This window comes from Arachis ipaensis, chromosome B1 (genome assembly GCF_059453495.1).
Source record: "Arachis ipaensis isolate K30076 ecotype BB chromosome B1, ASM5945349v1, whole genome shotgun sequence".
NCBI classification, from domain to species: domain Eukaryota; kingdom Viridiplantae; phylum Streptophyta; class Magnoliopsida; order Fabales; family Fabaceae; genus Arachis; species Arachis ipaensis.
Window position 1 is genome coordinate 74278422 of NC_142436.1, and position 15059 is coordinate 74293480.

General features: G+C 37.7%; 1 non-coding gene across 1 annotated transcript; it reads left to right on the top strand.

Annotated features, from left to right (window-relative positions):
* Positions 1–10728: 10728 nt before the first annotated feature.
* On the top strand, positions 10729–10835 carry LOC148577044 (small nucleolar RNA R71). The gene has a single exon (XR_015904579.1). It is a non-coding gene; the product is annotated as a small nucleolar RNA R71 (small nucleolar RNA).
* Positions 10836–15059: the final 4224 nt, after the last annotated feature.

Sequence of the window (15059 nt, forward strand, 5' to 3'; positions counted from 1 at the left end):
TCTCTTAATTGGCCTAACTTCCGCCACGCACCAGTTTTTGGATTATTTTTATATTATTCTACTACTCTAATGCCTGTTTTACACAAAACCCCTTTTATATTTTATTGATTAAATATAATTATCAATGCAAATAGATTGTTAGTTTGATAGAGTTGATAATCAAACGTGGACATTTAATGCTTGATCTATGCTACTCATGCCTTTGCCGGCATGCCAATAAACATCTTGCATCTACTTGCTATCACATGCACTTGCTATATTTCCATTGATTAACTTTTCACATGTAGTCATGACCATGTGTTAACGACATCCTTCTTTACCGTGAATTGATTATCACCTATACTATCCTCTTCCTTGCTCGAACCCTTAGCTTTACATGTACTTACTTTTTCCCTTTTCAGGATGGCCACCAAGAAGGGTAAAGAGAAAGCTACTCCCAAACAACCAACGAGGAAAGGAACAAAAAGAGCACTAGTGGCAGAGCCATCTTCAACAGCAGTAAAGCCCTCAACAAAGCGAATCAAGAGGAACATCAAGGTCAATGAAAAAGAGAAAGCTTTTCCAGTAAAGGACACTGCGCGATTCACTAACCGCTATTGTGAGCAGATGTTCCCCATCCTGGCTGAGAGAAACTATAACAATGAGTATCTACTCATCCTCCCGACCAACATTGTTGAATTTGTTGAGCCCCGCATTGAGCAAAGACAATGGGGATTCCTACAGAGACAGCCACGACAGGTTAACCTTTCATGGGTAGTTGAATTCTACTCCAATTTTCACATGCCAACCATGCAGTCTGTCTATGTCCGTCAGAAGCAAGTTCCCATAACAAAAGAGGCCATTCAGCAAGCTTTAGATCTTCCTCATGCACCAAAAGGATTGGACGCATTCCAAAAAGCCTCATTCAAGTGCCAGACATATCAATTTGACTGGGACGCTGTTTTCAGAGTTATAGCACAACCTGGCAGTAGATGGATCTATGGATACCATCGATCTCGACCTAAGAGCATATTGGCTTCAACACTCACCTTGAAGGCTTGAGTATGGGCACAGATTATGTCCTATTACGTCTTTCCGAGCACTCATGAGTCTTCCTTCACTATAGACATGGCTGTTCTACTCCGGTGTATCCTTACAGACCAGCACCTCAATTTACCAAGACACATTCAGCATGCTATGGGACACGTATAGATTGCAGGCAACCTACCTTTTCCTGCCTTGGTTTCAGATCTAGTCTCAGCAGCCGGAGTCTCCTACAGAGCTGGGGACACCAAGGCCATGATTCCACGAGATGATCAAGTCGTCCCTAATGGGAAGTATATCAGACCTCCAGCAGCCACCACTAGCTGGCCTGTAGAACCAGCCGAAGATATTCCTTCTCCTTCCACATCACAAGCACCTTCAACAAACCAACTACTCCATCAGATACTTGAGAGATTGGACCGGCTTGACCGGAAAGGAAAGCAAAGGGAGCACTGTAACAAGCGCCGATTTACATACCTCAAGGAGCTGCTTGTTGGTAACCACCACCTGAAGAAGAACTAGACACCCCGGACTCCACTTCATTTACCAGCACAGGGAGGCATGACGGTCCCGATTATAGAGATGCTACTATCAGTCCTCCTTTGTTCCTAACTGATGGCACCGAGGACGGTGCCAAGCTTTAAGTGTGGGGAGGTCGGTCAGTACCTGACTTCCGGAGGTAATTTCTCTTTCTTAACACCAATAGAATATGATATTTATTTAATTTTTCTTTTGTTTAGGATAGGATAAATTGCATAGTAATAGGTTATTTGCATGCATGTTCTAATTGGTTGAAAATTAATAAGTTTCTTTTTAAGACATTATTTTTGAAAATTTTCACTAATTTAAATCAAAACTCTTGTGTTAAACTTGTTTGGAAGTTGTATTTGGAACATAGTTTAAAGCTAAGAACACACAACCTGTGAGATTTGAGCTTAATGACATGGTTACACTATTTAACCATAAAATTTTATTCTTTTGTGTTTGTCTCTCTATGATTGTAATATATATTTTGTTCCATCCTATATGTCCAATATTTAATGTGTTATATGCATGCGTATGATTGAGGCCATTATTTTATTAACTCACTTATCCCAAAGAGCCTACCCTTTCAATCACCTTTGTTAGCCAATTTGAGCCTTTTAATCCCATTTGTTCTATATTTTACCACATCACTAGCCTTAAGAAGAAAAACAAGTAATACCCCAAATTGAATCTTTAGTTAGCTTAAGATAGAGATTGTGTGTCAATTAAGTGTGGGAAACTGTGGGAACATGGATTAACAAGGGAATGTGTTATGTTTTTACATTAATAAATTAATTGGGAAATTGGATACCTACTCATGAGAAACTAGAAAAATTATAAATCCATGTGCATTGATAAGCTATGTTTATTTTTCAAAAAAAAATCCCAAAAATATTCAAATAAATAAATAATTAGATAAATGAATAAGGGGACAAAATTACCCCAATACTAAGTTAAGTTTAATGAAAAAAATCAATGCATATGTGATACAAGTTAAGAGAAAAGTTGATGCATGAGTATGTAATACAAAAGTGGGAAAATTTTGGGTAGCTAAGGATGATTTAAGAAGAAAATAGAGTATGTATGTTAGGTGATAGCTTGGGTTAATCAAGGATTCAATTTATAGCTCACTTAGCCATATATATACCCTCACCTTTACCTTGGCCCCTTTACAACCTTGAAAAGACCTCATGATGTTTGCATTGGTGCATTAAATACTTGTTGATTGGTTAGGTGAAGAACAAGATTTAGAAAGCATGATTAGAGAAGAATAGAGTGATTACCCTATACGTTAGAGTGACTATAGTGCATATAAACCATCAGTGAGGGTTCAATGCTTAATTCTATGCTCCCTGCTTTCATGAGCTATCTTCCTACAAGTTTACTTGTTTTTACTGTATAATTTGAATTAGTGGAATTTGATTTTTGTCTTGAAGAACTTATTTATTTTAACCAATTAGGCAAAATCATTTTATCATATAGTTGCATTCATATACATAGGTTGCATTGCATTGCATGAGTCTTACTTTTCCCTACTCATTTGTTTTATATCCTTAAGCTAAGCATGAGGACATGCTAATGTTTAAGTGTGGGGAGGTTGATAAACCACTTTTTTATGGTTTATCTTGTGTTTAATTGAGTGGTTTCATCATGTCTTCACCCACTTATTCATACTAATTGCATGATTTTATATTTTTCTTCCTAGTTTTGTTCTATGGTTAAAAACATGCTTCCTAGAGATCTTTAATTAGTATATTTTAAATCTCCTTTATACCATTCGATGCCGTGATCCGTGTGTTAAGTGTTTCAGCTTTTATAGGGTAGGAATAGCTTAGAGAATGGAGATGAAGCTTGCAAAAATGGAAGGAACACAAGAAACTAAGGAGATGAGCAGCAAACACTGACGTGCACACATGGCTCACGCGAGCGCGCGACATGGAGAAAATTACAGCGACACGTGTGCGTGCCTGACGCGTACGCACGGATTGGAGTCTGCACGAATGACGCGTACGCGTGGACGACGCATATGCATGACAAGGAAAATCGCTGAATGACGCGCACGCGTCACTAACGCGTACGCGTGACCTGCGCGATCTGCAGAAATAACAGAAAATGCTGGGGGCGATTTCGGGCCGCGTTTTGACCCAGTTTTCGGCCCAGAAACACAGAATAAAGCCAGGGAACATGCAGAGACTCAAGACACAATAGAGACACATTGACATATTCTCATTAGGATAGTTTTTTGGTTTTTAGATCTGAATCTAGAGAGAAATTACTATTCCTCTAGGCTCTCTTTTACATTCATAGTTTATTAGTTTTATGCTTTTGGATATTGAAGAGTCATTACCTCCGTTGAAGATACTATTCAAGTTTGTTTCCTTACTTGCTCTTTTATTTATTCCATATTCTTAATTCTTGTTTAGAATGGTAATTGGATTATTTTCATGAATTGTTAATGCAAAGGATTACTTTTTTTAATTAATTTTGAATCCCTATTTTATTTAATTTATCATGTCTTCTTCTTATATTTTTATGAGCGTTATATTCATGTCAATGGAGTAGACTTCATACTTGACATGGGGGTTGATTAAAAGGAGACACTTGAGTTGGAAGGCTTAAGTGCTGATTAAACTGGAAGTTGTTGGCTAATTCTGTATTTACTAACGCTAGACCATCCCAAGGGAGAGGACTAGGATTTGTGAATAAGAGTTAGCTCAATCACTTGACTTTCCTTTATTTAGTAACGGTTAACTAAGTGAAAACAACAACCTTTTTGATACTATATGGTGCACGAAATCGTGATCGTTCTTTCCTTGGTAATGGCGTCAAAAACTTTATATGCACGTTCATAATCTTAATTCTTTGTCACAACTTCACACAACTAACCAGCAAGTGCACTGGGTCGTCCAAGTAATAAACCTTACGTGAGTAAGGGTCGATCCGATGGAGATTGTCGGCTTGAAGCAAGCTATGGTCACCTTGTAAATCTCAGTCAGGTGGATTCAAATGGTTATAGAGTTTTAATAATTAAAAGATAAATGAAACGTAAACTAAAGATAGAGATACTTATGTAATTCATTGGTGAGAATTTCAGATAAGCATATAGAGATGCTTAGTTCCTTCTGAATCTCCGCTTTCCTACTGCTTTCATCCAACCCTTCATACTCCTTTCCATGGCAAGCTGTATGTTGGGCATCACCGTTGTCAATGGCTACATCCCGTCCTCTCAGTGAAAATTGTCCAAAATGCGCTGTCACCGCACGGCTAATCATCTGTCGGTTCTCGATCATGCTGGAATAGGATCCAGTAATCCTTTTGCATCTGTCACTACGTCCAGTACTCGCGAGTTTGAAGCTCGTCACAGCCATCCCTTCCCAGATCCTACTCGGAATACCACAGACAAGGTTTATACTTTCCGGATCTCAAGAATGGCCACCAATAATTCTAGCCTATACCACGAAAACTCTGATCGTGAATCAGGAGGCTAAGAGATATGCATTCAAGCTTGTTTTCATGTAGAACGGAAGTATTTGTCAGGCACGCGTTCATAAGTGAGAATGGTGATGAGCGTCACATAATCATCACATTCATCATGTTCTTGTGTGCGAATGAATATCTTAGAGAAGAAATAGGCTTGAGTTGAATAGAAAAACAATAGTACTTAGCATTAATTCATGAGGAACAACAGAGCTCCACACCTTAATCTATGGTGTGTAGAAACTCTACCGTTGAAAATACATAAGTGATGAAGGTCCAGGCATGGCCGAATGGCCAGCCCCCTAAACGTGATCAAAGGATCAAAAGATGATCCCAAGATCAAAATGATCCAAAGATGTAAATACAATAGTAAAAAGTTCTATTTATACTAAACTAGTTACTAGGGTTACAGAAATAAGTAAATAATGCAAAAATCCACTTTCGGGCCCACTTGATGTGTGCTTGGGCTGAGCGTTGAAGCTTTCACGTGTAGAGGTCTTCCTTGGAGTTAAACACCAGTTTGTAACCTGTTTCTAGCGTTTAACTGTGCTTTGCAACCTGTTTCTGGCGTTTAACTCCAGAATAGGGCAGAAAGCTGGCTTTGAATGCCAGTTTGCGTCATCTAAACGCGAGCAAAGTATGGACTATTATATATTGCTAGAAAGCCCTGGATGTCTACCTTCCAACGCAATTGAGAGCGCGCTATTTGGGTTTCTGTAGCGACAGAAATTTCATTTTGAGTGTAGGGAGGTCAGAATCAAACAGCATCTGCAGTCCTTCTTTAGCCTCTGAATCTGATTTTTGCTCAAGTCCCTCAATTTCAGCCAGAAATTACCTGAAATCACAAAAAAACACACAAACTCATAGTAAAGTTCAGAAATGTGATTTTTATTTAAAAACTAATAAAAATATACTAAAAACTAACTAAATCACACTAAAAACTATGTAAAAACAATGCCAAAAAGCGTATAAATTATCCGCTCATCACAACACCAAACTTATATTGTTGCTTGTCCCCAGGCAACTAAAAATCAAATAGGATAAAAAGAAGAAAATATACTATAAATTCCAAATATCAATGAAAGTTAGCTCCAATTAGATGAGCGGAACTAGTAGCTTTTTGCCTCTGAACAGTTTTGGCATCTCACTTTATCCTTTAATGTTCAGAATGATTGGCATCTATAGGAACTCAGAATTCAGATAGTGTTATTGATTCTCCTAGTTCAGTATGTTGATTCTTGAACACAACTACTTTATGATTCTTGGCCGTGGCCCTAAGCACTTTGTTTTCCAGTATTACCACTGGATACATAAATGCCACAGACACATAATTGGGTGAACCTTTTCAGATTGTGACTCAGCTTTGCTAGAGTCCCCAATTAGAGGTGTCCAGGGTTCTTAAGCACACTCTTCTTTTGCTTTGGACCTCGACTTTAACCGCTCAGTCTCAAGCTTTTGGCTTGACACCTTCACGCCACAAGCACATGGTTAGTGACAGCTTGGTTTAGCCGCTTAGGCCAGGATTTTATTCCCTTTGGCCCTCCTATCCACTGATGCTCAAAGCCTTGGATCCTTTTTACCTTGCCTTTTGGTTTTAAGGGCTATTGACTTTTTGCTCTTGCCTTTTGGTTTAAAGAGCTTTTGGCTTTTTCTGCTTGCTTTTTCTTTTTCTTTCTCTCTTTTTTTTCGCCATTTTTTTCGCAAGGTTTTCTCTATTCACTGCTTTTTCTTGCTTCAAGAATCAAATTTTTTTATGATTTTTCAGATCATCAAATAACATTCCTCTTTTTTCATCATTCTTTCAAGAGCCAACAATTTTAACATTCATAAACAACAAATTCAAAAGACATATGCAATGTTCAAGCATTCATTCAGAAAACAAAAAGTATTGTCACCACATCAAAATAATTAAACTAGTTTCAATGATGAATTCGAAATCATGTACTTCTTGTTCTTTTGTGATTAAAAATATTTTTCATTTAAGAGAGGTGATGGATTCATAGGACATTCATAGCTTTAAGACATAGACACTTAAACACTAATGATCATATAGTAAAGACACAAATATAAATAAAACATAAGGCTCAAAAACCGAAAAACAGGAAAATAAGAATAAGGAGATTAAGGAACAGGTCCACCTTAGTGAGGGTGGCGTCTTCCTCTTCTTGAAGAACCAATGGTGCTTTTGAGCTCCTCTATGTCTCTTCCTTGTCTTTGTTGCTCCTCTCTCATAGCTCTTTGATCTTCTCTAATCTCATGGAGGATGATGGAGTGCTCTTGGTACTCCATCCTTAGTTGTCCCATGTTGGAACTTAATTCTCCTAGGAAAGTGTTGATTTGCTCCCAATAGTTTTGTGGAGGGAAGTGCATCCCCTAAGACATCTCAGGGATTTCATGGTGAGGAATTTTCTCATACTCTTGTTGAGGTCCATGATCTCTTATTTGCTCCATCTTTTTCTTAGTGATGGGCTTATCCTCATCAATGAGGATATCTCTCTCTATGTCAATCCCAGCCGAATTGCAGAGGTGGCAAATGAGGTGAGGAAAGGCTAACCTTGCCAAAGTGGAGGACTTGTCAGCCATCTTGTAGAGTTCTTGAGGTATAATCTCATGAACTTTCACTTCCTCCCTAATCATGATACTATGGATCATGATGGCTCGGTCTATAGTAACTTCAGACCGGTTGCTAGTAGGAATAATTGAGCGTTGGATGAACTCCAACCTTCCTTTAGCTACAGGCTTAAGGTTTGGTCTTCTCAATTGAACCGGCTTGCCTCTTGAGTCAACTTTCCATTGAGCTCCTTCCACACATATGTCCATGAGGACTTGGTCCAACCTTTGATCAAAGTTGACCCTTCTAGTGTAGGGGTGTGCATTTTCTTGCATCATTGGCAAGTTGAACGCCAACCTTATATTTTTCGGACTGAAATCTAAGTATTTCCCCCGAACCATGGTAAGCCAATTCTTTGAATTCGGGTTCACACTTTGATCATGGTTCCTAATGATCCATGCGTTTGCATAGAACTCTTAAACCATTAAGATCCCGACTTGTTGAATAGGATTAGAGAGAACTTTCCATCCTCTTCTTCTAATCTCTTGTCAGATCACCGGATATTCGCTGTTTTTGAGCTTAAAAGGGACCTCAGGGATCACCTTTTTCTTGGCCACAACTTCATAGAAGTGGTCTTGATGGACCTTAGAGATGAATCTCTCCATCTCCCATGACTCAGAGGTGGAAGCAATTGCCTTCTCTTTCCTCTTTCTTGAGGTTTCTCTGGCCTTAGGTGCCATTAAGTGTTATGAAAAAACAAAAAGCAATGCTTTTACCACACCAAACTTAAAAGGTTTGCTCGTTCCCGAGCAAAAGAAGAAAGAAAGTAGTAGAAGAAGAAGAAAATATAGGTGATAGAGGGAGAAGGTGTAGTCGGCCAAGGGGGAGAAGTGATGGTTGTAATGTGTGAAAATAGAGTAGTGCTGAGGGGTTTATATAGGGGTGGGGTGAAGGGTAGGTTTCGGCCATTAGGGTTGGGTTCGGGAGGGAAAAGAATTTGAATTTTGGAGGTAGGTAGGGTTTATGGGAAAGAGTGGATGGATGTGAGTGGTTAAGGGCATTTGGGGAAGAGGCTTGCAGGTGATTGGTGAAGGGTATTTGGGGAAGAGTGTTATGAAAAGGTGTGAAGAGGAGAGAAGAAGAGGTGGGGTAGGTAGGTATCCTGTGGGATTCAAAGATCCAGAGTGGTCAAGGATGTATCATCCCTGCTCCTATTAGGCGTGTAAACGCCCTTGCAGTGCAATCCTGGCGTTTAACGCCAGACTGCTACCTGTTTTTAGCGTTAAACACTCAAATGTAGCCTGTTTCTAGCGTTTAACGCCAGGTTGATGCTTGTTTCTGGCATTAAATGCCAGCTTGGTGCTTGTTTCTGGCGTTTAAACGCCATAATGCTCTTCCTCTAGGGTGTGCTTTTTTTTTTATGCTGTTTTTCATTCTGTTTTTGATTTTTCAGTAGTTTTTGTGACTCCACATGATCATCAACCTAAAAAAAATAAAATAACAATAGAAAATAAATAAATATAATTAAATAACATTGGGTTGCCTCCCAACAAGTGCTTCTTTAAAGTCAATAGCTTGACTGTGGGGGCTTTGGTTGACTCTGCAGTGAGAGAAGCTTTTCATGCTTTCTCTCCATGGTTACAGAAGAAGATCCTTGAGTTTTAAACACCAGGTTGTCCTAATTCAGTTGAAGGACCAACTCTCCTCTGTCCACATCAATCACAGCTTTTGCTGTGGCTAGGAAGGGTCTTCCAAGGATGATGGATTCATCCTCATCCTTTCCAGTGTCTAGGATTATGAAATCAACAGGGATGTAAAGGCCTTCAACCTTTACTAACATATCCTCTACTAGTCCATAAGCCTGTTTCATGGATTTGTCTGCCATCTATAATGAGAATTTGGCAGCCTGTACCTCAAAGATTCCTAGTTTCTCCATTATAGAGAGTGGCATTAAGTTTATGCCTGACCCCAGGTCACACAGAGCCTTCTCAAAGGTCATGGTGCCTATGTTACAGGGAATTAGAAATTTACCAGGATCTTGTTTCATTTGAGGTAGAGTTTGCTGAACCAAGGCATTTAGTTCCTTGATGAGCAATGGAGGTTCATCCTCCCAAGTCTCATTACCAAATAATTTGGCATTCAGATTCATGATTGCTCCTAAATATTGAGCAACTTGCTCTTCAGCAATGTCTTCATCTTCTTCAGAAGATAAATAGTCATCAGAGCTCATGAATGGTAAAAGAAGGTTCAATGGAATCTCTATGGTCTCTAGATGAGCCTCAGATTCCTTTGGTTCCTCAAAGGGAAACTCCTTATTGCTCAGTGAACGTCCCATGAGGTCTTCCTCACTAGGATTCATGTCCTCCTCCTCCTCTTTGGGTTCGGCCACACCAAGTAAGGTAATGGCCTTGCACTCTCTTTTTGGATTCTCTTCTGTATTGCTTGGGAGAGTACTAGGAGGGGTTTCAGTGACTCTTTTACTCAGCTGGCCTACTTGTGCCTCCAAATTTCTAATGGAGGACCTTATTTCATTCATGAAACTTAAAGTGGACTTAGATAGATCAGAGACTATATTTGCTAAGCTAGATGAATTCTGCTCAGAATTCTCTGTCTGTTGCTGAGTGGATGATGGAAATGGCTTGCTATTGCTAAACCTGTTTCTTCCACCATTATTAAAGCCTTGTTGAGGCTTTTGTTGATCCTTCCATGAGAAATTTGGATGATTTCTCCATGACGGATTATAGGTGTTTTCATAGGGTTCACCCATGTAATTCACCTCTGCTATTACAGGGTTCTCAGGATCATAAGCTTCTTCTTCAGAAGATGCTTCTTTAGTACTGTTGGATGCAGCTTGCAATCTATTCAGACTCTAAGAAATCATATTGACTTTCTGAGTCAATATTTTGTTCTGAGCCAATATGGCATTCAGAGCATCAATTTCAAGAACTCCCTTCCTCTGAGGCGTCCCATTACTCACAGAATTCCTTTTAGAAGTGTACATGAACTGGTTGTTTGTAACTATGTCAATGAGTTCCTGAGCTTCTGCAGGTGTTTTCTTTAGGTGAATGGATCCACCTGCAGAATGGTCCATTGACATCTTTGATAATTCAGACAAACCATCATAGAATATATCCAGGATGGTCCATTCTGAAAGCATATCAGAAGGACACTTTTTGGTCATTTGCTTATATCTCTCCCAAGCTTCATAGAGGGATTCACCTTCTTTCTGTTTGAAGGTTTGAACATCCACTCTAAGGTTACTAAGCTTTTGAGGAGGAAAGAACTTGGCTAAGAAAGCCGTGACCAGCTTATCCCAAGAGTTCAGGCTGTCTTTAGGTTGAGAGTCCAACCATATTCTAGCTCTGTCTCTTACAGCAAACGGAAAAAGCATAAGCCTGTAGACCTCGGGATCAACCCCATTGGTCTTAACAGTATGACAGATCTGCAAGAATTCAGTTAAGAACTGAAAATGATCTTCTGATGGAAGTCCATGAAACTTGCAATTCTGTTGCATCAGAGAAACTAATTGAGGCTTTAGCTCAAAATTATTTGCTCCAATGGCAGGGATTGAGATGCTTCTTCCATGTAAATTGGAATTTGGTGCAGTAAAGTCACCAAGCATCTTCCTTGCATTGTTGTTGGGTTCGGCCATGTCTCCTTCTTTTTCAAAAATTTCTGTAAGATTTTCTCCAGAGAGTTGTGCTTTAGCTTCCCATAGCTTCCTCTTCAGAGTCCTTTCAGGTTCAGGATCAGCTTCAACAAAAATGTTCTTATCTTTGTTCCTGCTCATATGAAAAAGAAGAGAACACAAAAGAAAATATGAAATCCTCTATGTCACAGTATAGAGATTCCTTATGTAACTATAAGAAGAGAGGAATAGAAGAAGGAAAAGATAAGAATTCGAACACAGAGGAGAAGAGTGGGTTCGAATTTTTGAGTGAAAGAGAAGTGTTAGTAGATAAATAAATAATTAGAAGGAGATGAGAAGGGGAAGAATTCGAAAATTAAACAAAATAAAATAAAAATATTTTTGTTTTTAATTTAAAATTAAAGTTAAAATTTGAAAATAAAAAAATTAAATTAAATTAAATTAAAATTTAAAACAATTAGTAATTAAAAAGGAATTTTGAAAAAGAGGTTAGTGATTTTCGAAAATTAGAGAGAGAGAATTAGTTAGGTAGTTTTGAAAAGGATAAAAATCAAACAAAAAGATAAGATTACTTGAAAAAGATTTGAAAATCGATTTTGAAAAGATAAGAAGTTAGAAAAGATTTTGAAATTGATTTTGAAAAAGATGTGATTGAAATTTATTTTGAAAAAGATTTGAAAAAGAAATTTAAAAAGATTTGATTTTGAAAATTAAAGTTGATTACTTGACTAACAAGAAACAAAAAGATATGATTTTAAAATTTAAAGATTGAACTTTTCTTACTAGGCAAGTAACAAACTTAAAATTTTTGAATCAATCACATTAATTTAAATATGAAATAGAAATAAGAAAAGATTTTGAAAAAACATTTTGAAAATTTCGAAATTATAAAAGAAAAAATGAAAAAGATTTGATTTTTGAAAAGGAATTGAAAAAGATAGGATTTTTAAATTGAAAATTTGACTTGACTCATAAGAAACAACTAAATTTTAAAAAGTTATGAAAAAGGCAACTCAAATTTTCGAAAATTTATGAGAGAAAAAGGGAAAGATATTTTTTTTATTTTTGAATTTTTAATGAAGAAAGAGAAAAACAATGAAAAGACTCAAAACATGAGAATTCAAGATCAAAACACATGATGCATGCAAGAACACTTTAAATGTCAAGATGAACACCAAGAACACTTTGAATGTCATGATGAACACCAAGAACTTATTTTTGAAAATTTTTAAGAAAAGAAAAACATGCAAGACACCAAACTTAGAAATTTTCAAACTTTAGATACTAACAAATTCAAAATGCATATGAGAAACAAGAAAAGACACAAAACAAGAAAAATTAAAGATAAAACATAGAAAATCATCAAGAACAACTTGAAGATCATGAAGAACACATGCATGAATTTTCGAAAATTTTAAGAAAAATTAAAAAGATGCAATTGACACTAGACTCAAACAAGAAACATAAAATTTTTGGTTTTTATGATTTTATAAGAATTTTTTTGGTTTTTTTTTTCGAAAATTATTTTGGGAAAAACGAAAAAGAAAAAAAAATTTTTTGTATTATTTTCGAAAATAAAAAATAAAAAGCTTAAAAATAAAATAAAATTACCTAATCTGAGCAACAAGATGAACCGTCAGTTGTCCAAACTCGAACAATCCCTGGCAACGGCGCCAAAAACTTGGTGCACGAAATCATGATCGTTCTTTCCTTGGTAACAGCGTCAAAAACTTTATACGCACGTTCATAATCTTAATTCTTTGTCACAACTTCGCACAACTAACCAGCAAGTGCACTGGGTCGTCCAAGTAATAAACCTTACGTGAGTAAGGGTCGATCCCACGGAGATTGTCGGCTTGAAGCAAGCTATGGTCACCTTGTAAATCTCAGTCAGGCAGATACAAATGGTTATAGAGTTTTAATAACTAAAAGATAAATAAAACGTAAAATAAAAATAGAGATACTTATGTAATTCATTGGTGAGAATTTCAGATAAGCGTATAGAGATGCTTAGTTCCTTCTGAATCTCCGCTTTCCTACTGCTTTCATCCAACCCTTCATACTCCTTTTCATGGCAAGCTGTATGTTGGGCATCACCATTGTCAATGGCTACATCCCGTCCTCTCAGTGAAAATGGTCCAAAATGTGCTGTCACCGCACGGCTAATCATCTGTCGGTTCTCGATCATGCTGGAATAGGATCCAGTAATCCTTTTGCGTCTGTCACTACGCCCAGCACTCGCGAGTTTGAAGCTCGTCACAGCCATCCCTTCCCAGATCCTACTCGGAATACCACAGACAAGGTTTAGACTTTCCGGATCTCAAGAATGGCCGCCAATAATTCTAGCCTATACCACGAAGACTCTGATCGTGAATCAGGAGGCTAAGAGATATGCATTCAAGCTTGTTTTCATGTAGAACGGAAGTGTTTGTCAGGCACGCGTTCATAAGTGAGAATGGTGATGAGCGTCACATAATCATCACATTCATCATGTTCTTGTGTGTGAACGAATATCTTAGAGAAGAAATAGGCTTGAGTTGAATAGAAAAACAATAGTACTTTGCATTAATTCATGAGGAACAGCAGAGTTCCACACCTTAATATATGGTGTGTAGAAACTCTACCGTTGAAAATACATAAGTGATGAAGGTCCAGGCATGGCCGAATGGCCAGCCCCTTAAACGTGATCAAAGGATCAAAAGATAATCCCAAGATCGAAATGATTCAAAGATGTAAATACAATAGTAAAAAGTTCTATTTATACTAAACTAGTTACTAGGGTTATAGAAATAAGTAAATGATGCAGAAATCCACTTCCGAGCCCACTTGGTGTGTGCTTGGGCTGAGCGTTGAAGCTTTCACGTGTAGAGGTCTTCCTTGGAGTTAAACGCCAGTTTGTAACCTATTTCTGGCGTTTAACTCTGCTTTGCAACCTGTTTCTGGCGTTTAACTCCAAAATAGGGAAGAAAGCTGGCGTTGAACGCCAGTTTGCATCATCTAAACCCGGACAAAGTATGGACTATTATATATTGCTGGAACGCCCTGGATGTCTACTTTCCAACGCAATTGAGAGTGCGCCATTTGGGTTTCTCTAGCTCCAGAAATTCCATTTTGAGTGCAGGGAGGTCAGAATCCAACAGCATCTACAGTCCTTCTTCAGCCTCTGAATCTGATTTTTGCTCAAGTCCCTCAATTTCAGCCAGAAATTACCTGAAATCACAGAAAAACACACAAACTCATACTAAAGTCCAAAAATGTGATTTTTATTTAAAAACTAATAAAAATATACTAAAAACTAACTAAATCACACTAAAAACTATGTAAAAACAATGCCAAAAAGCGTATAAATTATCCGCTCATCACTACACTTAAGAGATCCCAAAAAGGATAGAACTTCCAATTAAGCATTCCCCCAGTCAAGGCCTTTTATTTAGGATATTAATAATCATTCTTAGTTTTTATTGCTTTAATTTATAATTATTTAATTGCTCATTATTCAACTCTTAAACTCTCTTGGAAACTCCTAATTAATAAATTAGCATCCTTCCTTACAACTCGTTGGGAGACGACCTGGGACTCATACTCCCATTATTTTTATTCTAAATTTTTGTGACACCTTTCTAAATTGGTGAGGCGGATTTTAGCTAGTTAAGGGCTATACTCGCAATGCTGTTCTTATATTACAATCTCTTAATTGGCCTCACTTCCGCCACGCACCAATGTGTGATGCCTCCAACCATGCAGTAGGAGCGGTGCTGGCTCAGCAAGAAGGTAAGGACCCTTTTGTAATTGCTTATGCTTCTAATACCTTAGACGCTGCTCATTCTAATTATA